Source organism: Onychomys torridus, chromosome 9 (assembly GCF_903995425.1).
Source record: "Onychomys torridus chromosome 9, mOncTor1.1, whole genome shotgun sequence".
Lineage (NCBI taxonomy): Eukaryota > Metazoa > Chordata > Mammalia > Rodentia > Cricetidae > Onychomys > Onychomys torridus.
The window spans coordinates 53,923,656-53,947,461 of NC_050451.1; the positions used below are offsets into that span (position 1 = coordinate 53,923,656).

Sequence of the window (23,806 nt, forward strand, 5' to 3'; positions counted from 1 at the left end):
CCCCCTTTTTTTTTTTAAGTAAATAAATAAAAATTATAAAAAAAGGAAAATAGGGCAGGAGATGTAGCTCAGTTGACAGAGTGATTGCCTGGTATGCATGACGTCATGCATCTGGTCCCCAGTGCAACATAAATGGTGTGTGTTGGCACATGCCTGTGACCCCAGCCTTTGGGAAGTGGAAGAAGGAGAATCAGAAGTTTCTTCTTTGCAATCTAACAAGTTCAAGGTAGGCCTGGGCTACAGGACCCCTATCTCAAAAATCACAATAAAACGGAAACCCGAAGCCAGACACGCTCACCTTTTTACCAGGCCTCACAGTGTAAATCCCCGTGGTGCAGCTCGTATTCTGGCTGAGGACCTACTCTGTGCCCGAAACTTTCATTTGGCTCAACAAGCATTCTGGAGCCCTAGGTTTTACTGTGAAGACTCATTTCCTCTCCTCTCAGACACCTTAGTCCCTGGACTGCAATCAACACTTAATTATTGTTTTTTGTTCTTGTTTTTGTTTTTGTTTTTTGGTATTGCTCCTCAATTGTTAGTGAATAACAGTCTGCTCCCAAGGAGGCCAAGTGTTCATTGGGGTAGGGACTACATTGCAGACTTCAGGTTGATCAAGAAAGGCATGAGAGGGGTGAATATACAGAAGCATTTTAGGACACCTGGAAACAAGAACAAAAAACCATGCATGAACTATATGTTCCTTTACTAATAAAATATACAATTGCAACCTACGTTTTCATGTTAAGGGAAGGCTTTGTGTATTAAAGTCATTGATGTGAGTCCCTACAATGCTTTGTTCTTAATTCGAAACAGAACTCTTTCCTGAGGTTGAGAATTAAAAGGGAGAAGCAGTCTTGGGTGAATCAGCCCCTAGCAGGATTGTCCTAGAGTAAGCACTACAGGTGGCATTTTAAACTAATTAATTCATCCATACGGGGTTGTCTTGTACACAGCAGGATACTGGTGGCATCCTTGACCTTCAGCAGCTTAGATGTCAGTAGGGAACAGCCCTCACCTAACACCAATGACAAATGTCTCCAGATAGTATCAAGTGTCCCAGGAGACAAAAATCATCCCTAATAGTGAACCATTTCCCATGGGAATTTTGATTCCAGTTGGATAATTTTATTTCAACAAGTAGTTGGGGGCAGGGGAAGGGACATACTATTTTTTTTTAAATTTAATTTATTTATTGTGTGTGTGCAGGTCTAAGGATAACTTGCTGGGATTGATTCTCTCTGCCACCTTGTGCATGCTGGGGCTCTAACTTGGGACATCAGGCTTGGCCACAAGCACTGTTACCCACTGAGCCATCTTGCCAGTCCCCAGGACATACTACTTTTTATTTGCTGTGAGCTAGGCACCATCTCTAGTTACTCAGCTTGATTTTATAGACCAAGAAGGTGATGTTCAGAATTAACCTGTTGAAGATGCCGGTGCTCGTTCAGCGCTTGAAACAGGATTACACACGATTCCCCAACACTCTACTGCCTCTTAGAAAGGCAGCGAGCTCCGAACTGGAGGTGAACTGCAACTTCAAAATATTCTAAAACTTTATTTTTTGAGAAGGGAGGGTACTATGACTCTCTTACTCATTAAATTTGTTTGATTGTAAGCACACACACACACACACACACACACACACACATACATATGCACACACACACGCGCACACGCCCCTCTCCACTGTCCTTGGCCTTATCTAGGAAAAACACAGAACTACACAATGGAACAGCTTCGATTCTCCCTGTTACAAATTATCCAAAAGCCAGAGCCTAACGGTGCCAAAAAGCAACCAGTATTGTTTACAGAAGGGTTGAAGGCTAATAGTTAACTTTCTCCCATTTAATTCTAGAAACAGTAAACACCGCCTCGCGTTACAACTACAAACGAATAAATGTCATAAAACCGGGGAAGAAAACCCTGGGTCCAAAGCAAAATGGAAAGGTTGGGTTTTCAAGCGCTTCCGCCCTCGCGCGCCGCCCCCGGCTACCCGGCCTGGGTCCCTGTCGCCCTAGCCAAACTCCCGTCCCTGGCGCCTAGAGCTTCTGGCTTCCTTTCCCGCCCTGGGGCGCGCTGGAAAAACAACAGCCAGAAACTTTGGCTGGGTTTGCAGTTCAGTGAGGGGAAAAAAAAAAGCCAAAAAAAAAAAAAAAAAAAAAAGGAGGTGTGGGGGGGGAGCAGATACTCTAGTTCGGTTCCGGACAGAGCTGAACGTCCCGATTTAGGGGTAGGGGCTGGGGGAGGGGGGGTCAGAACTGGGTCAGGTTCAAGTGCGCATGTGTGAGAGGAGTCGCTCCAGCATTTATTGAGCACCCACTGTGTACCGCCAGCTAGGGGGTGTGCGGAGCGCGCGCGCGCGCGGCCGGGGCTGGGGGCGCGCGGGCCGTGCGCGCGCGTGGCCGGGGGTGTGTCCCCGCGTCTAGCTGGCTGGCTCGCGGGCCGACTGGCTGCGAGCGGCTCGGTGCGCTCCCTTCCCGGGCGGGGGAATCCGGGCCGGGTTGTGGCCGCGGCCGCGTACGTGAGCGCAGTGTCCCGGAGAGGGAGGGCAGGCCGGCCAGGTGGGCGCGAAGGCGGCGACGGCGGGAGGCGGCGCAGTGCAGGGGCCGCGCCGGTGGCGGGCAGGGCCGCGGCCGCTGCAGGGAGCCGAGCTGTCCGGGCCAGTGGCCGGCCGAGGTGAGCTGCGCGCGGGACCTCGCGGGGGCTGCAGCCCGGAATTGGAGACGGCATCGGGCGGCGGGGGAGCGGGGTGGGCAAGAGGCTCGCGCGGCCCGGGCGGGACCAGGGCTGCTGCGGTGGTGGCGGGGTGGCCCGGTGGGGGTGGCCGCTCGCTTTCTCGCGCGTCGCCTTGTTTATGTCGCGGGTCCTACGGCCGGATCTCCCTCCCAACTTTGAGCAGCGGCCGGGAGTGGCCTCGCGGGCCCACACTGACCTGTTAACCTGCCCCCTTTCCGGCTGGGCCGTCAGCCCGGCGCTCCGCGCGCCCCTGCCCTCTCCAGATCCAGAGAGCGCGGTGCTGCGGGACTGGCCTCGCGACACACCCTCTCTCAACCCCCTTCTTGCGGGGGCCCCCTTCGCCGCTCCCTTGGCTCTAAGCCTGCCGGGCTCATCCCGGGTCCCTCCCTGGCCGTGGCACCGTGGGCCTCTGGAGTGGCCTATGGGGGCCTAGAAAGGGAGTTTGTCATGGACAATTCCGAGGCAGGGTTTCCCCCTTCCTGCCTGGGAGTGAAGGCTCTGCGTCCTCACTTTAGGGCCCACTTGGAGGTCTAAAGAGACCCACCTGCCAGCAATCCTGCGCAAGCCCTGTTTTCCATCCCTCCCTTTCCTGTGGTTCTGGAGGACTTCCACTAGGCATGGGTTCCCATGATGCCAGGCCATGGCACAGGGGCTATCTACAGTCCTTCACTGCTTCCTTGACTCTCCCTTAAGAGAAGGGTGTACAGTGGGGCAGTTGGTTTCAAAGTGAGCGATCAACAGGTATTGTAGCCTGGGGACACCCTTCTAAGGGGCTGTGTAAACAGAGGTTCTTGCTTTGGAAGAATGGAGCAGAAGGAAATTGGTTAACCCAGAGGTACCTCTGAGAACTAACTCTGCTCTCTTCCCACCGCCAAGCTTTCTGGGTGATGCTTAGAGGCAGTGAAAAGTCAAAGGTCTTAGGAAGCTACAAGACTAGAGAGGCGATTTAAGAGCTCAAGTTTAAATTAATGTGCTGTGGCTGCGAAGTCAATGTAAATGTTGGGGCACAGGAAACATGGCAGTTAAAAGTGGGGAAGGGCACTCAGCACTCATTTTGGAATAATTTCCACCTGTGGACAATTCCCTGGCTAGACTCAAAAGTCAGAAGGAAGAGTTCTTGGTGACAGGCTTGCAAAAGGCTGTCCAGTGGCTTGGTTGTCTCCCTGAGAAAGGCTACAGAAGATACACAGATAATTCTGTCCAGGGCTTACAATTCCTTGGCAGACACAGGAAGACTTGAGCATGTGAAATAAGACTCCAGATGGAGCACAGTTCGTTGTCAACATGCCAGATGCAGAAATGGGTGCTGTTGGAGGTCAAGGGAAGGAGCTCCGGACAGGGATTGCCAGGCCTGTGTTGTGTCCTTGCAGGATGAGACGCTCTGGAGATGGGACACCCAAGTGGGGAATGAGTCTGGGTTTCTCCAGAGACCAGGAGATGGCCTTGGCTCTCTTGGAATGTTTCCTGAACAGTAAGACATACAGATAGAGGGGGACAATGACTGAGATCATGAAAGCCTTAGAAAGTCAGACTGAGGGGTTAGACTTTTATCTTGGGTGTACTGGGGAGACGTTAGGCTGGGGAGGGATGTAACAAGGGTGCTTGTAAAGATTTCTGATGTCAGGAGACAGACCAGTAAGTAGCCTGTTGCGCTTTTGGAGTGCTGTGGGTTTGGACTTGGTTTTATTGGAAGACTTTACTGTTGAAATAATCTGTTGACAGAGGCAGGGCGAAGAGAAGTTTTGAATAGGAATTAATTCCTGGTGGAAGCTGATTACACACTAGGGCCTGGGAGTTGCTGTGCTTGGTGAGCGGAATCGGAAATGTGTGTTCTGGAGAGAGGGTAATTGACACTTGGGCTCTAGAGAAGTCTCTTGCGTTTGCCAGGCTATCCGATGGAGGGATGCAGGTCCTGGAGGGATGCAGGTGCTGGAGGGATGCAGATGATGGAGGGATGCAGGTGCTGGAGGGATGCAGGTGCTGGCAACTCTGGCTCTGATAGGTGGGAACCCTGGAGGGTAGTAGAGGGGGAACTTGGGGAGCAAGTGGGGAGTTGTCTTGGTCATAGGGGCAGCAGAGCATTCATGTGGGACGGAGGGTCTGACCCTCAGGGCTTCTGTTTTGTGCTCCTTTGCCTTGGCATTGCCTGGAGTTGACCCTGAAGGTGGAGGAGCAGTGCTGGGGAGTGGGCTTCTAGGAGGAAGGGGCCATTTATTTACAGCCATGAGGGTGGGGTTAGAGGGAAGTGGAGTGGGCTTTGCTGAGGGAGTAAGTTACTAGGCTTTGATGCTTGCTGAACTTTACTCTTGACAGAGATATTAAGGGAAGTCTCCTGAGCTGTTTGTGCAGGGGAGGGACAAACAGCAAGGCAACCGAAAGGGAGACAGGAATGTGGGACCTTTTGTAGGGCCTGGCTTATCCCAGTCCCATCCAGTTACCTCTTCCCAGGATTCTGGAGACCAGGACAAGTAGAAGGGAGTTGGCTCTCCTTTTTCTGAGCTCTAAATTCTGCTGTCTTTTTGCAAGAGTGACAGGGTGATTTGCTGGACAAATTCCCCAAGCCTCAGCTTGCAACATCTGCATTTGAAGGATGATTGCAAAAGGTTGTGGAGTGAGCTGGGACGGTCATTTCAGTTGCTTATTTCTCTGAGATTCAGGATCGGTGAGCTGAGGGATAGGGACCAAGGCCATCAGGCCATGTCTTCTCTTACCTTTTCTTCTGTCATTTGGTCCCTCCTCTCCCCTCCCCTCTTATTTTTCTTCCCCCTTCCTCTTTCTCCCTCTTTTTCTTTCTTCCTTCCCTCTGTCCATTCTTCTCTCCAGTCCTTCTTGCTCTGTATAACTCAGAAGCCTTGGATTCCCCACAGCCCTCTTGCCTCGGCAGGCCTGAGCTTTCACAGATTTTTTTTTTCCTTACAGTGACCATCAGACTATCCAAAAAAAAAAAAATTAATTGTACAGAGCAGACAGAAGTTGAGTTCTTTGGTTTATTGTAGGGCAGGGTTTATACAAAGCTGTGACCATGACCTACATTAGGAAATAAAGTTGAGGGCTGACAAGATGGCTCGGTGGGTAAGGGTGCTTGCCACCAAGCCTGGTGACCTGACTTGATTCCCAGAATTCAGCTGGTGGAAGGAGAGAATCACTCCTGCAAGTGTAGGCACTGATAGTCTCTCTCTCTCTCTTGGTGTAGAACAATGAAAGGAAACATATCATATTATACACCTAACCATGTATGTAAAAATTTTGTGAAGTCTTAGCCTCCTTTCTTGGTGTAGCCTTGGATTTTTTTTAGTAGACTATTTTGTCTATTTTTTTTTCTAGATGATGTTCATGGACACATGAACATTATGTACAACATGTTATTGGATGTTATTTCTAAATTATTTAGGAGAAATAAATCGTATTTTAAGTATTCCATAAGAACATTATTATTAGAAATCTTGTAATAAGCTGGGCATGGTGGTGTACACATTTTTAAAGATTTATTTATTTATTTAGTATGCAGAAGAAGAGGGCACCAGATCTCATTACAGATGGTTGTGAGCCACCATGTGGTTGCTGGGAATTGAACTCAGGACCTCTGGAAGAACAATCAGTGCTCTTAACCTCTGAGCCATCTCTCCAGCCCTTTTGTCTATTTTTTATTGTCTGTTCTGTTACTTGTTTCCTACCAAGTGGATCCAACCACTCTCCAATAGATCATAACCCGATCACAGTTTGAATGCACTGGGAGACTTTCACATTCCTCAAGTATTTATGAAGCTCCCTGTGTGCAGAGCTACACCTCCCAGGGCTGAAGGTAGCTGCAAGCCCAACAGAGAGGAGGGGGTTTATGGTCGAGTGGGAGAGATAAGATATACCTTGGAGAAGGAGCAGAGTGTTGAAGGCCCGGATGAAAAGTTAGTACTTGAAAGGGCAAGAGAAGCGGGCAGGATGAGGGAGGGCCGAAAAGAGGAGGGAGGGCAGTGGTGTGTGCTGATGGGACTGAGAAGGAAGGGTTCTTTGGAATAATCTAGTCTGGGAGGAAATTTGGGGCATCTCAGTGCCGCATGGGGAAGGCACATAATGGGTGAGGGCGGGGCCTAGGAATGGATACCGTGTTTGTGTGAGAGAGTGGACAGAAGATTTTTGTGAAGAAGAACTGGAAAGGTGGTTTAGGGCATGTGTAGTGTAGAGCCTGTGCATGTGTGGCAGGTTCGGCAACAGCAAAATGCTAGAGGGTTGTTTGTTTGTTTGTTTGTTTGTTTAGACAGGAGCTCACTAGGAAGCCCTGGCTAGCTTATAGACCAGGCTGGACTCTAACTCTGCAGAGGACTAAAGGTGTGCATCACCATGCCTGAGCACCAAAGTTTTAAGAAATTGGGTGTAATCCTGAAAAACCTCTGGATATGGGGCTTTGAGGCGTCAAACATGGCTGCCTTCTCAAGTTGAGGGTTGGCAGTCTGCTGAGAGCAAAAGAAAGACCTTCTAGTCCCCAGTTGTGGTGGTGTCATTGTCCCCTGGTGCTTTGAACCAGTCACTTGACATCTTTGCAGAGGCCTATAGGCATTTGGCTTTGGGACCTTACGACCTTAGGTTTCAAGACCTTGAATGCGCTGGCTCTGGCTGGCCACTGGAAGGTTCTGGTAAGGGTGTGACATGGAATCTGGGATATTTGTGTGCAATGAATTTGTGTTATGCAAACCAGAGGCTGCTCTTGAGGAAGATGGAGTCTGGAAATATTTTTATGTGATATATCTATATCTATATCTATATCTATATATCTATCTATCTCTATCTCTATCTCTATCTCTATATATATTTGGTTTTTTGAGAAAGGGTTTCTTTCCTGGAACTCATTCTGTAGCCCAGGCTGGCTTAGAACTCACCGAGATCCGCCTACCTCTGCCTCCCCAGTGCTGGATTAAAGGCGTGTGCTACCACTGCCCGGCTAGAATGGTACTCTTTAAGACAAACTTGCACTGGTTAAATTAGGGTAAGACTTGTTTCTCCGGATACCAGGGTCTCTCCAGCATCTTCACTGTGGGTTTTTGGTTCCCGTGCTTAGATGGTGACTCCAGGCTTATCATCTAAGGATGATGTCTGGTGATAACTTGTGAGATGTGAGTGAGTCACCACTGTCCAGTGCCATGAGAAAGTGGCTTCTCAGGTGCTGTGTCTCTGTGAGAGAGTGCTGAGGAAGGGGTAAGGAGGGCCGAGCATCTCTCTCTGGTTTCTACCCGTGGGCAGCCCAGGATTCAGGGAGACTACAGAACAGCTGGTTCAAGTCTAGGTGGTAAAGGAAGTGAATCCAGAAATACTCGTCTGATTTGGTGACCAGCAGAGGTAAGTTCATGTTTTTGTAATCTAGAACATTCTAGTTTACTCTGAAGAATCCATAGTCACCTGTGATTTAGAGGCATTCCCTCATGAGCGACAGGTGAGACCAATAGTCACCTTGTTTTTGTATAAGTAGGACAAAATTCAATTATTTAAAAACATTGTTTTGAAGCTGGGCGGTGGTGGCGCACGGCTTTAATCCCAGCACTCGGGAGGCAGAGGCAGGCGGATCTCTGTGAGTTCGAGGCCAGCCTGGGCTACCAAGTGAGTTCCAGGAAAAGGTGCAAAGCTACACAGAGAAACCCTGTCTCGAAAAACAAAACAAACAAGCAAACAAAAAACCCCAAAAACAAAAAAAGAAAGAAAATTGTTTTGATAGCATGAAAAAACAAAGGAGTTAGAAGCTAGGTTTGGTGGTTTATACCTGTAATCCTAGCATTTTTTTTTTTTTTTTTTTGTTGTTATTTAACTATATTCTGCTTAGAAAATATGTCTGTAGGTGCAGGGGTAGCCAGAAGTCAGCTGAGTCCTATCAAATTAAATCCATTTCCTGTTTTACATCATGGGTGAGGGGTAGTGGCTATACTACATTTTGGCTTTAGTAAATGTTTTTAAAATTTATTTTTATTGCTTTTAAACCAGCATATAGTGTGTTAGATACCATTATGCCATTTTTGAGCCAAGTGTGTCTTTGCGGCTCTCCTTTCCACATATCCTCACCCCTGCTATCTATCCCACCCTTCCTTTGTGGCATCCTCGGTCTCCAGGATTACTCTCTCTCATGTCCCACGTGTCCTCGACTCTCCCTCTCCATTTTTCCTCATCACCTAATGTTGCCATCTCTGGGCTGCTTTCCTGGGTTTTTAGACTCAATTAGTAAAGTATTTAACCCCTTTGAAAAAGACATAATTGTTCATATTAAGTCATAGGTGGTAAAGTGTGGTGGGCTGGGTAGTGTTATTAATTTAATTTGACAATCACATGCAAAAACGTAATTATTGGCACTGAATCTGCCTCGAGGGAGGTCTGAAAGTAAGGGATATGTGATTCTGCTTTTGATGTGTTCAACATTTTCCCAGTGTTAGGGGTGTCAGTGTTTACCCAGTTTTAAGAGTCACAGGAGTGGAAGGGACTACGTATTTCACAGCAAATCAAGGTTCAGGATCATCTAGAACGAGGATGATTTAGAAAGGAATTCAGTAATGAATAAATGTCAAGAGTGACTTTAAACATTTTGAACTGTGGGTTGGTAAGATGGCTTAGAGGGAAAGACGCTCACTCTAGCCTAGCAAGTATGACCGTGGACCCATTTGAAGGAGGAAGGAGAGGGCTGACTTCACATAGTTGTCCTCTTCACAAAGTGTTCGATACACAGGCCATGGCACATATTCGTGACCCACCAGGCATGCACATACGGTATAATACTGCTTGGAAAATTAGAACAAAATTGAAACTGTGGTGTATTGAGATGTTTGTGCATTTTGGTTGGAAGTTCCTCTTCAGGGGGTATAACTGAGACTATATCCAAAATGTAAATGGTGTTTTATACCCAGATTACCCAGAGATTGGAGAAAATATATAGTGAAAAATTATCTGGTTGTGTAGTCCAAGATGGCCTCAAGCTCATAACCGCCCTCTTGCCTCTGTCTCCTAAATGATGGGATTATAAGTATGTGCAACTGTAAATTGTGATGATGTAATACTACAAGGTTACGGAAAGTAATGTTTAGGAATAGTTTAAAAAATAATATCAAAGATGTTTCTGCCCAAAGGTTCATTTATAAGATGAACTCAAATGTTTAATAAAAAGCAGCGGGTAGAAGATGAAGGATGTGACGTGCACTCATGACACTAATACCAACACACACTGATTCTGCCTCGGAAGTTGATGGGCTTTCAGGCCACCTCTAACTCCAAAGACTGGGTGAACAGATGGCAGTTCAGCACATAGGTGGTTTTTCCAGTTGGTAGGCTGTCCAGTGGTGGACATGACTGCCCGTGCGGTAGTGAGCTTTCCAGCGTTGGGGTGCATTCAAGTAGGATTCAAGCTATGGACTGGGGGGATGTTTAGAAAGAAGGAAGGTCTAAAGGTGAGCTTTAGAGCCTGTTTCAATGTTCAGTTATTCAGTTATTATTTTGTCACAGCTGAAAGATGACATGGAATAGTGGCTGTACTTCTTGAGCCAAGATCACTGTGTAAGTTTCAAAGAAAGTTTCTACTCTGTTGTTTTTCTCAGTCCTGGGGATGGAACCTGGGACCTCACATAAAGACAAGCTCTGGGCCACTGAGCCACATCCAGCCTCATCCTAGCATTTGGAGATGGTTTAGGATTTGGTTTGTGGTTGTTGAAATTGAATTTGGTCCTCAAGAAAGGCTAGGGAAATGGGGAAGATGGCCGATCAACATGAGCACTCCACCCTCTCCTCTGTTGATTGTGTGTGTGTGTGTGTGTGTGTGTGTGTGTGTGTGTGTGTGTGTGTGTGTTTGCATGTATATGGGTATGTGTGTGTAAGCATGTATGTATGTAGAGACCAGAAGTGGCCATCCGGTATCTTCTTAACCATTCTTCACGTTAGCTGGTTATTGAGGCAGGGTCTCTTACAAGGACCCAGAGCTCACTGAGTAGCTAGTTTAGTTAGTGAGTTTGCTCTAGGGATCCTCTATTTCTTGAGTGCTAGAATTACAGGTGACCAGCATGTTTGCCCAGATTTTATATGGGTCTGAAGACCTGTCCTCAAGACATGCTCTTTATCCACTGAGCTGTCTCCTCTGAATTTTTTTTTTTTTTTTTTTTTTGAGACAAGGTCTTAATGTGAAACTTTGGTTGGCATGGAGCTCACTATGTAGAGCAGGCTGGTTTTGAACTCATAGATTCACCTGCCTCTGCCTCCTCAGTGCTGGGATGAAAGGCATGGGGCACCTTACCTTCTTTTCTTTTTTTGAGACACCCTCTCACACTCCCAGCTACCTTCTTGCCTCAGTCTTAGAAGTACAGCTATGGCCCACCACACCCAGCTCTGGATGTTTTGGGGTGACTTGCCGTTGTGGATGCTGCTTGGGTGAACTTGGAGCAGGGCACTTTCCGCTCCGTAAGGGCTGTCATTGTGGATCTTATCTTTCAGGACTATCACAAGCTGATTTCTGTCCCCATGCCATTCATGCTCCTAGTTTGGCATTTGAAAAAAATCATTATTTGACAAGAAGTATTCCTATGGGTCAGGTGTTTGGGAGCACAGCAACCTAATGGCTGGCGGTTGAGACGTGTGTAAAAAGAATAGGAAGAATTGGATCGTGCAGAACTGGAACAGGAATCTTTGAGCTCTTGTTTGTTTTTGCTTTGACCCCTTTGTGTTTTTGATGGCTTTGAACTCGTGTCCTCCTGTGTCCGTCTGCTGAGTTCTGGGATTACGGGCTGACTGCTAAGCCTGGCTGGGATTACAGGTGTGGACCACTGAGGCTGGCTGTTGCCCATGTGAGATGATGGACCAGCTGGCCTCTGTTTCCATGTTGTCTGTGCTTTACCTGGAGTCTGTACTTGCCTAGCTGCTGGAAGCTGGTTCTTTGGTCCACATTTGTGGGTATGGAGAAAAGTTAGACGAACATGTAATTTTTGTGTGTGTGATGTTGGGGATGGAACCCGAGGCTTTATACATGCTAGATAAGGGCTGCATTCTTAGTTGTTTTGTGTGTGTGTGTGTGTGTGTGTGTGTGTGTGTGTGTGTGAGAGAGAGAGAGAGAGAGAGAGAGAGAGAGAGAGAGAGAGAGCGAGCTGGCCCATAAGACAACCTCAGGTGTTATTCCTCAGGTATTGTCCCCCCCACACCTTTTTTTAAACTTCTGGAAACAGGGTCTTCTTGGCCTAGAACTTGCCAGAGATCTGCCTGCTGTAAGTGCAGAATACTTGGCTTAAAATTTTTTTGTTTGTTTGTTTTTTTAATGTGGATTGTGGGGATCAAACTCAGGCCCTGACCTATCATCTTCCCAGCCCCTTAGTCTTTACCTTCATTGGAGACAAAGTATGTAGTTGCAGTTGGCCTGAGATATCTCACTTTGTATCCCAGACTTACCCTGAACACCCCAGCTTCCTGCCTCAGCCTCTCAGGTGCTGGGGTTGCAGATGTGGATAGTCATACCCAGGTACTTTCCCCCCCCCTTAACAGCGACTGGTAAGAATCAGCAGTTGTTGGTTTTATTTTGTTCTCTGACTACTGGGAAGTCATAAAACTCTTGGTTAAAAACAGCCAGCCAGTGGCTAAATGCAGTCAGTAATAAAACTTTCTAGCTGGAGAGATGGCTCAGCGGTTAAGAGCACTGGCTGCTCTTCCAAAGGCTCCGAGTTCAATTCCCAGCAACCACATGGTGGCTCACAATCATCTGTAATGAGATCTGGTGCCTTCTGGCAGGCGAACACACAGACAGAACACTGTATACATGATAAATAAATCTTAAAAAATAAAATTAAATTAAAAATACAAAAAAATTTCCTCTTTTTGTTTTTTGCTTTTTAAAAAGATTTATTTATTTTTATGTGTATGAGTTTTGCCTGAATGTATGTCTGTGCACCATGTGTGTGTCTGGTGCTGTAGAGGCCAGAAGGGGGCATCGGGTCTCCAGGTTGGAGTTCCACGATAGTTTTGAGTCACCATGTGGGTGCTGGGAACCTGAGTCTTCTGCAAGAGTAGAAAGTGCTCCTGGCCACTAAGCCACCTCTCTGGCTCCTTGTCATCTGTTTTTATGTGACTATCACTATGCTGTGCACACACTTTATATAGTTTAACAGATGTTTCTAGTGTCCTGTAAAACAGTTCAGAGTCCCATCCTTTAGCTGTGTTTGATTTTTTTTTTCCCCCCGAGACAGGGTTTCTCTGTGTAGCTTTGCACCTTTTCTGGATCTCACTTGGTAGACCAGACCAGGCTGGCCTCAAACTCACAAAGATCCGCCTGGCTCTGCCTCTCGAGTGCTGGGATTAAAGGCGTGCGCCACCACCGCCTGGCTTTTTTTTTTTTTTTAAGCACGGGGTCTCCACATAGTCCTGGCTGTCTTGAAACTCACTCTGTAGACCAGGCTGGCCTTGAACTCACAGAGATCCATTTAACCCCGCCTCTTGAGTAGAATTACAGGTGTGTGCCACCTCAGCTGAGTTTTTGTTTGTTTGTTTTGTTTTTGTTTTTTGGTATAATTAAGTGCAGTGAAATTTTCAGATCTCAGTGTCCTTTATTTAATCAGTTTTGACAAAAACATCTTTTACCCCAGAATTTGTGTATGTGTGTGTGTGTGTGTGTGTGTGTATGGATAGTGTGTGTGACCATTTCAAGGTAATCCTTATTCTCATTCTAATGAAAGTACCATAAGTTTGATTTCTATTCTTGTAGGTTAGTTTTACTTAGTTCTTAGTTTTTATGTTCTTGAGGATTCAGTAAGTGGTATCTGAAGATGAGGTTATAGGTGTGAGTGTGTGTGTGTGTGTGTGTGTAAATAACACTGCCCGGGGCTGAGGATGTTAATCACTGGGGTGAGATTTTCTAGCATGCATAAGGCTCTGGGTTGGATCCTCTTGTATGACAGTCAATCAGTTAATCATTCCGTTTCCCTTGTAACTGGGTGGCCGGAGTAAGTTGTAATGCGGTAGTGTTTTTCTTATGGGTTGTTTAGGTTCTTCCTCTTCATTAGCCCAAGGGATCTAGACTGATTCCCAGCTGGAAGAGTCAGAGGAAGCTCGATGGGGCAGGAACTGTCTTATTGCCGCGTGTGTGCGTGCGTGCTGCGTGTGTGCGTGTGTTCCGTGTGCATGCCTGTGTGCCTAGGGTGTGTTTTAGCTTGTTGCGTTGGAGCCCTGCAGGATGGGTTAGAACGGGAGTGGCTCCAGGGAGGTCCCTTTGGATTACCAAAGTCCCCATGACATACTCCCCCCGCCCCCCCCCCCACCTCCACCGACATAAAATTTAACCATCTGCAGAGTTTCCACAGAGTTAACTGAGTTGTGCCTGAGAGACTGAAATAAGATCCGAGTTGCTGGCTTCCAGCGCGCACAGCCTGTGCACTGCTGAGCTTGCAGCCTTCTGGGCAGGCAGGGGCCGGATTCCAGTGGAAATCACTCTTAGCTAAACACGCTGTTAAAATGTATTGAGCAGGGTCCCAATCTCTCCTTTAAAAAAAAAAAGAAATGAGTGAGAGTTTCATTGCATAAATAATATATGAACATACTCTATAAGGGAAGAAAAATTCAGACTTAAAGCAGGAAAAAAAAAAAGGCTTCCTTGACAATCCTCCTAATCTTAGCTTTTTCCCCCCTAGAGGTTAACCACTGTCCTAGTGTTGTTGATATTCTTTGGATGCTTTGCATACTTAGAGCTGTGCCTCTAGGATTTAAGAGTCAAATGCACTGTATAGCATGTGGGTAGACCTTACCAGCATGTCTTGTCAGTGTGTGAAAGTGGCCTTGAATTTTTTCCTGCTTAGATTTAGAAGGGTGAACAATTGTTTCATTCTTTCCTAATTGATGGGCACAGGAGTTACTTCTCATCTTTTTCTGTTACCAGTGTCCTTAGAGAAAACATTGTTGCAGCCCTTGCGGCTCTTGGGAAGCTTCTCCCTTAGGCACTGGAGAGGTGGAGTTCTTGGGTGATAAGGGTAAGGTCGGGATTTTACATCCTGATAAGACATGGGTTGGGAGCACTTCTGAATTTAGAAGGGTGCTTGCATTGTGCATTGAGAGCAGGATTTAGCACATGCAAGATGTGTGTTCTATGGATCTCATTGACCATGCAGAGCAAGTGATGGTAGGTGAGAAAGGCTGGTGTTGAGAAAGGCCCCTTAGGGCCGGGTAGTTGATGTCTGGGGTCCCAAGCCCTGAGGACTTTGGTCTGTATGTTGATAGTGCTTGTGTGAAGAAGAGTCACAGGGTGGGTGAGCGGTACCGTGGACACAGAATGGGCAATTCTAAGCTCTCTACTCTTTCACAGGAGACTCAACTCCCCTGAGGGTTTTCTCCTTGCCCTCTGTTGAACACAAGGCATAGTTTCACTGTTCAAGCTTGGGTGGGACACTGGGAAGTGTTTTTAGTGGTCTTCCAGTGTCTAGACCCCGGCCACATGGTGGTTTATGTTGGAGAAAGAAGCTGCGTGTCTTTCTCCTTTTTGCCCTTCAGCCATGGAATGCCTGCCCTCTGCAGAACTCCTAGAAGGCAAGTGTGTTAATCAGGTCCCAGTGATGGACTTTGGAGCCAATGGAGTTGCCATGGAGACTGTGTATGGCCGTGTTCATGTCTCAAGGCTTCCAGTGTGCTGATATGACCAGTGACCCATACAAAAACCCTTTGTGGTCTGCTGGGCCTTACCTTCAGGTCCTTCCTTCCACAGGTGGTGGAGGCAGTTTCTATGGGGACCCTGGGACACCTAGTCTTGCGTTTGTGCAAACCTAGGAAAGCATTTCCGTTCTTGCTTGGGGTACTCAGAGGGTGGTTTTCCCTCTGGTCTCCCACAGGTGTTTGCAGGCCCTACCTTTTCTGTCCCTTCAGGACTTGAGGCCAGATCAGCCACACACCCCACCCCACCCCCCCCCCCACTTGGTAGTTTTTCCCAGAACCCTCTTGGCTTTGACCCTTCAGTCTTCCCTGTCCACCACAGAGCACAGAGCTAATTTACAAGTGTCTTTTTGTCAGGGGAGTGGCCTCTGTTCCCAGGGTGGGTAGCCTTTTAAATTTGTGGGGGCTGTGTCCTTTCTTTTCTTTCTTCCTGTTTTTTTTTTTTTTAAATTAGTTAACTTTTTTATTTGCACTACATTAGGCAGAGTGAATGTCTTTATAAAAAAGGGTTATTTGTCTTGAAAAACCAAGGAGGGGGGAAAAGAGGATTTACTTGTGTGGATGTGTCTTCCAAGTGTGAGCACGTGCCCATGGAGGCCAGAAGAAGGGATTGGAGCCTTTGAGGCTGAAGCTAGAGTTCCAGGTAGTCATGAGCTGCCCCAAATGGATACTGGGAACTGAACTCAGGTCTTCTGGAAGACCAGCAAGCACTCTTATTTGCTAAGCTATCTTTTTTTTTTTTTTTTTTTTTTTTTGCCTTTTGAGACAGGGTTTCTCTGTGCAGTTTTAGTGCCTGCCCTGGATCTCCTTCTATAGACCAGGATGGCCTTGAACTCACAGAGATCCGCTTGGCTCTGCCTCCCGAGTGCTGGGATTTAAGGCTTGTCCCACCACCACCTGGCTTTTTTTTTTTTCTTGTTAAGATTTATTTATTTATTATGTATACAGTGTCTGTATGCATGCTTGCACACCAGAAGAGGGCACCAGATCTCATTACAGATGGTTGTGAGCCACCGTGTGGGTGCTGGGAATTGAACTCAGGACCTCTGGAAGAGCAGTCGGTGCTCTTAACCTCTGAGCCATCTCTCCAGCCCCTGAGCCATCGTTATTGTTTTGTTTTGTTGAGATGAGATCTTACTATGTGAGCCAAAGCCATCCTTGAACTCTTGCCCTTCTCCTCAGCCTCCTCCCACGTGCTGAGGTTACAGGTGTGTGCCCAGCATAGGAGGCTTTTTTTCTTTTTTTGCTTTTGGCCTTTGTGGCTGGAGTAGAATGTCAGTCTGACCCACAAAGATGTACATATCCTGGTCTGCGAATGTTACTTACTGCACCTTACAGGATTTTGATTGTTTTATTTTTTGAGATGCTCTCCACTGTCCTTGTCAGTGGTAAATTCTGTTTCCCTCTTTTAAACTTTTAGTGATTATTTATTGCGTGTGGAGAGAGTGCATGTATGCAGTAGTGCATAAGTGGAGGTCAGTGGACAGCCTGAAGGAGTTAGTCCACTCTCTCCACTGTGTGGGTCCTCGGGTATCAAACTCAGGTTGTCTGGTTCACTTGGTGACAAGCACCTTTACCTGCTGAGCCATCTCGCTGGACCAGTATTACAATTTATTGTTTTCTCCACTGTGGTGCTACCTAATGATCTGCTTGTAAATTTGGCTCCTCACCACTGCCTACAGTATGATGTCGATTATTTGGCCCTTGTATTGGGGGACTGAATTGAGGACCTCATGTGTAGACCTGATACAGACTCGCTCAACCCCATTTCTTTCGTTAGAAGTCTCTTTTGGGGGGATGGTATGAGCATGAAGACCTTTGGCCCTCCAGAACCCAGATCCAATGGGTGCAGTAACACATCTACAATCCCAGTGCTTCTCCGGTGGGCCGGTAGACGGTGACAGGAGGATGCCTGAAGCTTGTGGGCCAGCCAGCCTGGTGTTTGCACAAACCTGGCCGAGGGCAAGAGACCTCAGGTCGTCCTCTGATCTCCATGTGCTCTGTAGCATGCATGTCTACTCATTAATGCACAGACATCTCTCTCACACACACATACCCCCTTTCTTTCATTCTGTTAGAAAGATCTTTTTTTCTTTATTTTCAATTGACCAACAGAATTATACCTGTTTTTACATGGGGGCAGTGTGTGCATGTGGTATAGCTGAGCTCTTTTGTGTGACACACACTTTCTCATTATTGTCTCTCTCACACCTGGGGAATCAGTAGCTAGGAAGAGGATCTCCGTGACTCCAAAAAGCCAAGGCTCCCCTCTCCATGTGTACGAGTGTGTGATGTGTATATGTGTTTCTTGTGTGTGGGTGTGAGTGCTTGTGGTGCCTGTGTTGGTGGAGACCCGACGTTGGGAGCCTTCCTTTCTTGCTCTCTGCCTTACTCATCCAGACAGCAGGGTCACAACCGAACCTACAGCTACCTAGCTGATAACCCCAAGTCCAGCTAGCCAGATCGCTCTGATCGTTCCCCTCTCTCCCAGTAGCTGGATTTACAAGTGGGCTGACACGGCTAGCTGGTATTTACGTTGGCTCTAGGGATCCAAAGTTTGATCCTCACAGTTGCACTGTGAGCACATTATTTACGGACCCATTTCTCCAGGCCCTAAGGCAGTTTTGAAAAACAAACCAAATAGCTCCAACACTTTATTGTCTCATCAAAGCCTCAAATTGGGTGGTGGCGCTTCTCTTTAATCCCAGCACTTGGGAGGCAGAGGCAGGAGGATCTCAGAGTTCGAGGCCAGCCTGGTCTACAGAGTGAGTTCCAGGACAGCCAGGGCTACACAGAAAAACCCTGTCCTGAAAACCCCAAACCAACCAACCAGACAAAAGCTTCACATTGTCCTGTAGGATAGAACTTGGCATGTGTACATTTTACAGGTGTAGTAATTGAGGAATAAGACGAGAGGCTTTTCTCCCCCTGAGGTCACATAGTTGGGAAGTCTGAACTCATTTGTGGCAGCCCCTGGGCTGTTGGGTTGTGCCTTCTCTGTGGGTGGCCCCAGTGTGTGTTGGTGTGTGTGTGTGTGGGGGGGAGCCCCTTCCTGGATCTGCCCCAGGGCCCATTTCCCCTTTCCTACCACACTGTACCACTTTGACCCCGATGTGACTTAAGATCTTTAACTAGGAGCCCGAAGAGTCATCCAGCCTAGCCAGCCCTCCACTCGCGCACGACCATCCTGCCTGTACTGAGGAGAGTGCCGGGCTCTTGGACTCAGATCATCTGAGCTCCCGGCTGAGTTCTGTCATCTGTGGTTCTAGAAAATTGTACAACCTCCCTGGGACTCAGTTCGCTTATCTGGAAAATGGGGATGACCAGAGTGCTTATCTTGTGAATTCTTTGGGAGGATTAAATGAGGTACAGGTTGTGAAATGCCCTGCTGGTGGCTGGTGCTTTGGTATTTGATCAGCCCAGCTATTGGACTGGTCTGGAGCACAGCTTCTGAAAGGCTCTGGCTTGTGTGTCAAGTTTCCTGTTCTGTGATTGTCTGTTTTTTTTTTTTTTTTTTTTTTTTTTTTTGCTGTGACCAACCGTTCTAATGAAGTGGACATGAGCAGCTGTGCTCTGGGATCCTTGATATGTGCCTCTACTCTGGCCAGGCCACACATTCTTTTCAAGGCAGGATTGGAACCGCCAACTTAGCATTGTCTTTAGGAGCTAGGCCCTGGTATAGCTAAGTCAGCAGATGGCTAGGGGCTGGGCCTTTGCTCTGTGGTGCCCCTGTCCCCAGGTTTCTGGTGAGTCAGTGCTTAAGCGCGTCTTAGCACCAGTGTGAGCTGGATCTGCTCCACGAGGCTGGCCAGGCCACACCCCAGGGAAGTTTGGCAGTCAGCCTTGAACACCCTGGGCAGGGCCCCAAGACAGATGTAGGCATAGGGGAGCCGAGCAGGGGAGCAACCCAAGGCTGAAGAGAGGTGACAGGCGGCCTGTCATGTGGAAGAGAGGCGGGGCCTCGCTCCGGGCTCCCTGAATATCTAGGTTGGCATTGAGCATGGTCTGAGTGCTGAACCCAGGGGGGGGGGTGTTGGCCAGGAGGCCTCTCTAACAGCAAGAGGTTGGATTTCTTTTCCCCCATCTTGCTGAAGTCAGCTTTGTTGGGATTTCAGTTAATTAGTGGCTCATCCATTGTAGGCTTCTGGATTCCCTTGAGAGTGGGTAGTCGTATTTCAGGTTCTGGTGTGGTACCTTGCGGGCAGTTCCAGTTCCTAGATGGCTGCTGGATGGACAGTGGCTGCTCATGGGCCTTACGGCAGTGACAGGAACATGTTCCTTCCTGATTTGGGGCAGTGTGCTGGCATCGGCTCAGCGAGGCGGATGCATTCTCTTGCCTCCACAGATGAGGTGAGGAGCTGCAGGCTCGAAGGTGGTGGCTGCTGGTAGCTTCTGGAGTGGACAGGGATTCCTGAGGGGCACTTGTATGGTACCTTGATTCTGCCCTCACTGTTGAGTGTCTTTGCAGGCACAGTGTCTCCTGTGTCTGTCATCTTTGGTTTTAAATCTGGCACTCCAGCCTGGTGCCTGAATTGGTGGTACATTCACTGGCCACCTGGAGCTCTGGGTGCCCTGGTTCTCCACCACAGGGAAGTGGCAGGGCTGTGGGATGACCTGCTGATTCCAGCCAGGGGCATCTCCAGGTACTTGGGCTCTTCCTCCAAGACCTGCTCTGCTTGTTTATTTGGCCTTGTCTGGAAATGTGGTACTTCACAGGAGTGATGTCAGAATCCTGCAGCCTCTAATGGGTTCATGGTCATCAACCGTTCCCATTCATTTGGCATCGCGTGGGTCTGAGGTTAATTCATTCAAATGATGGCCCAGTTCCCAAGTAAGTTTACTTCAACCACATCTCTGAAAAAAATACATGAATTCTATATCCTGTGCCCCGCTTCCTTCTTCAAGGAGTAAAAACATCACCCTGACTGAGTGTCAGGAGGGGACCTTGGGTGCTGTGCCACAGGCTTGTTAGGTTTTTAGGGCTCTCGTGTCTCTGCTGTATGTTTTGGGGTGCCCATCTTGCCTGCCCTGCCAGTGCTTCATGTAGACCCTTCTTCCTGGAGCAGGGAGAACCAGACCAGGAGGAGCCAGGAAAGCTGTAAATGCAATCCCCACCCTCCCACCCCTACCCTCTGCCCCCGCCCCTCAGTAGTGTGAGGAACCTTGTTTTCTCAGACATAAAAGTAGGGGTACTATTTGTCCCTTCATATCAAAAATTATTTTACAAATAAAAAGAATAGTTTTACATTTGTGTGTGTGTGTGTGTGTGTGTGTGTGTGTGTGTGTTCTGTCAGAGAACAGCTTGCAAGAGTTGGTTCGAGCCTCCTGCCATGTGGGTCCCAGTGATTGAATTCAGGTTGCCAGGCAACCTGACAGGCACCTTTACCCTTGAGCCATCCTCCGTAGTTTATTGAGTTGTTGGGGTGGGGTAGGGGGTCAGGAAAGTAAAGCAGCCTGGAAAATGTCCGTTCAGTTGAGAGGAGACAAGGAGCCACCTGAGTGTTCCTCTTCCGTTCACTGAGCTCCAGCACCAGGCTCCCAAACTTACCTTGAAAAGCTACAGAACCTTCAGTGTCTGGGGCCCGTCTCCCTGGGGAATCTCAGCTCCTAGTTCCCTCCCATGAGACCTGGCTCTGGGGAGAATGCCAAGTCAGCACTTCTTTATCTCCCTGCCTCCTTTCGGGGAGGCTCACGGAGGAGTTTCAGCCCAGTTTCAGTCAGGTTTAACCATGCCATTTCCTCTCTGGTTTTTATTTGCTAGTTGAAACAGGGTCTTACTTTGTTGCCCAAGCTGTTCTCCTAGGTTCTAAAGGTCTGTGTGCTTCTGTCTCCCAAGTACACAAGACTATAGGAATTGCAGGTGTGCACTGCCGTGTGTGTGTGTGTGTGTGTGTGTGTGTGTGTGTGTGTGTGTGTGTGTTTGCATATGTTTACAGAGCTAGGAATTGAAGCCAGGGCTTTGGTGCATGCTAGGCAAGGACTCTACTACCCCTAACCTTTTCACCTTTTTAAAAGTTTTGAGACTGAGTCTCACTAAGTTTTCCAGGCTTACCTTGAACTTACTCTGTAGCCTAGACAGGCCTTGAACCTGTGATCCTCTTGAATCTGCTTCCTGACTAGCTGGGAATCACAGTCCTGTACCTGTCCCAGTGCCTGCTTTTATGAAAACAGTCTAAGAACTGAGTTTGAGTGCTATGAGACCCTGCCTTGTGTTGGAGAGATGACTCAGTGGTTAAGGGCACTTGTTGCTCTTGCAGAGAACCTGGATTCAGTTCTAGGGGACCTGATTTCTGTAGGAACCAGGCACATCTAAAACACTCAGACACATAAATCTAAACAAACGAAACAACACTGCTTTACTTTTTCTATAAATGTGTATGAGTGTTTTGCCTGCCTGCCTGTCTGTCTGTCTTGTCTACTACATGTGTGCAATACCCACAGAGGCCATAAGAAGGCACCAGAGCCCTTTGAATTGGGGTTGAGAGCTGCCGTGTGGATGCTGGGAATTGAACTCGGGTCCTCTGCAAGAGCAGCAAATGTTCTTAACAATTGGACCATCTCTATAGCCCTTTGCCTTGCTTTGATGTCTGCATGTCAGGGGAAACAGCAGGTCTTTTTTTAGAACTATGTTTTGTTTCATTTTAAAATTTATTTTATGAGTAGGAAGTGTTTTGCCTGTGTGTATGTGTATTATTTGCATGCAATGCCCACGGAGGCCAGCAGAGGGCATCAAATCCCCTAAAACTGGAGTTGCATGATTGTGCGTTACTATGTGGGTGCTGGGAACCCAATCAGGATCCTCTGTTAGAGCAAGTGCTCTTAACCGCTGAGCCATCTTTCCAGGCCCTAAACTGACTGTTCTTGATCCTGGGACCCTGGGAAGCCTTGTTTACAATATCAAACCTGGGCTGACAAGCAAAATATAGTCTGCAAGCGGCTCTGTAGTCCTCCTGCTGCAGGTTGAGTATTCCTCAGCAGAAGTGTCTGGGGACAGAAGTGTGTCAGATCTTGCACCCTGCCCCCAAATTGGGAATATCTGCAAATGCATAACAACATATCCTGGATAGGAAACCCCTGTCCAAACACAGAAGTCATTTGCTTCATCATACCTTAGACACATACCATGAAGGTAATTTATTTTTTACTTATTTATTTATTCCGATGTGTATATATGTATATATGAGTGCTTGCAGGTATGTGGACCTCACATGTATGACTGGTGCCCTCTGAGGCCAGAAGAGAGTGGTGGATCCCCTGGACCCAGCGTTACAGATGGTTGCAAACTGCCCTGTGGATGCTGGGAACTGAGTGAATCTGGTCCTTTGTAAGAGCGGCAAGTGCCCTTCGCTGCCAAGTACTCTCTGGAGCTCCTTGCGTACAATTTTTAATGTGCCTGTGTTTTCACTGTGACCTGTCATCCGAGGGCGTGTGTGGGTAGAGTATGCCAAGTTTGAGTTTTCAGAGGAGAGCCCTCACTGGGTGCCCGAGCATTGTCACGTTTGGGTCGGGCATGCAGGGGAGGAACAAAGAGTGCTGTGTTTCTGAAAGAGGGAGGAGGAGGTAGGTGTGAGGCGGGGAGAGTGGGTTGCTGGGGAGAGCTGTGAACTCCTTCCTTTCCTGCTGTAGCCTGCTGTAGGCAAACAGAGCGGCCTCTGTCATCCTGCTGAGTGACAGCCGGGCCGTGAGACCCACAGGCATATTTGTTGACCAGGTTCATTTATTATTTGCTGGAAACCGGATCAGATGACCTGTTTCTCTGGCCCATCCGCTGGAATATGAAAATGGCTCTGTTATTTGAGACCATTATTCTTCCCTCCCATTATCCTATTACATCTATCACCCACAACAGTAAGAGGCTGCGTGCTCTGTTACCAGGATGCTCTGGAGAGGGTTCCAGCCCTGATTCCGGGTTGGCTGACCTTATTTAAATTTCCCTGATCCTCCAAATTATGGGACTCTGATATAATGTAACTGGATTTAAAACAAACAAACAAACAAACAAACAAACAAACAAACACCTTCAGAAAAAGACAATTAGAATACCCCAAGAACCCAAACTTTTACTGTCTGGACAGCTGATTTGAAATTTTAAAAATGATGTTTTATCTAAGTTTTGGGTGTGGGTGTGCATGTCACAATACAGGTGTTCAGGTCAGAGGGCAACTTGCAGGAGTTGGTTCTCTCTTTCTACCAGGTGGGTCCAGGGGATCAAATGCAGGTTGTTAGGCTTGGAGGCAAGTGCCTCTGCCCACTCACCAGCCAGTGGATTTAGAAATACCATATAGAAAAACACAAACATTAGCCGGGTGGTGGTGGCGGCGGCGCACGCCTGTAATCTTGGCACTTGGGAGGCAGAGCCAGGCAGATCTCTGAGTTCGAGGCCAACCTGGGCTACCAAGTGAGTTCCAGGAAAGGTGCAAAGCTACACAGAGAAACCCTGTCT

General features: G+C 47.8%; 1 protein-coding gene across 3 annotated transcripts in view; it reads left to right on the plus strand.

Moving 5' to 3' along the window:
• The first annotated feature begins 2,433 nt into the window (after window positions 1–2,433).
• Znf395 (zinc finger protein 395) overlaps window positions 2,434–23,806 on the plus strand; it is a 38,600-nt gene continuing 17,227 nt past the window's right edge. Inside the window, exon 1 of one of the 3 annotated variants that reach the window (XM_036198687.1) lies at window positions 2,434–2,676. The gene's annotated coding sequence lies outside the window, so the exon portion shown is untranslated. Of the gene's footprint in view, window positions 2,677–8,045; window positions 8,065–23,806 lie in introns of those variants that run through there. The other 2 variants (XM_036198684.1, XM_036198686.1) reach the window with 2 other exon arrangements.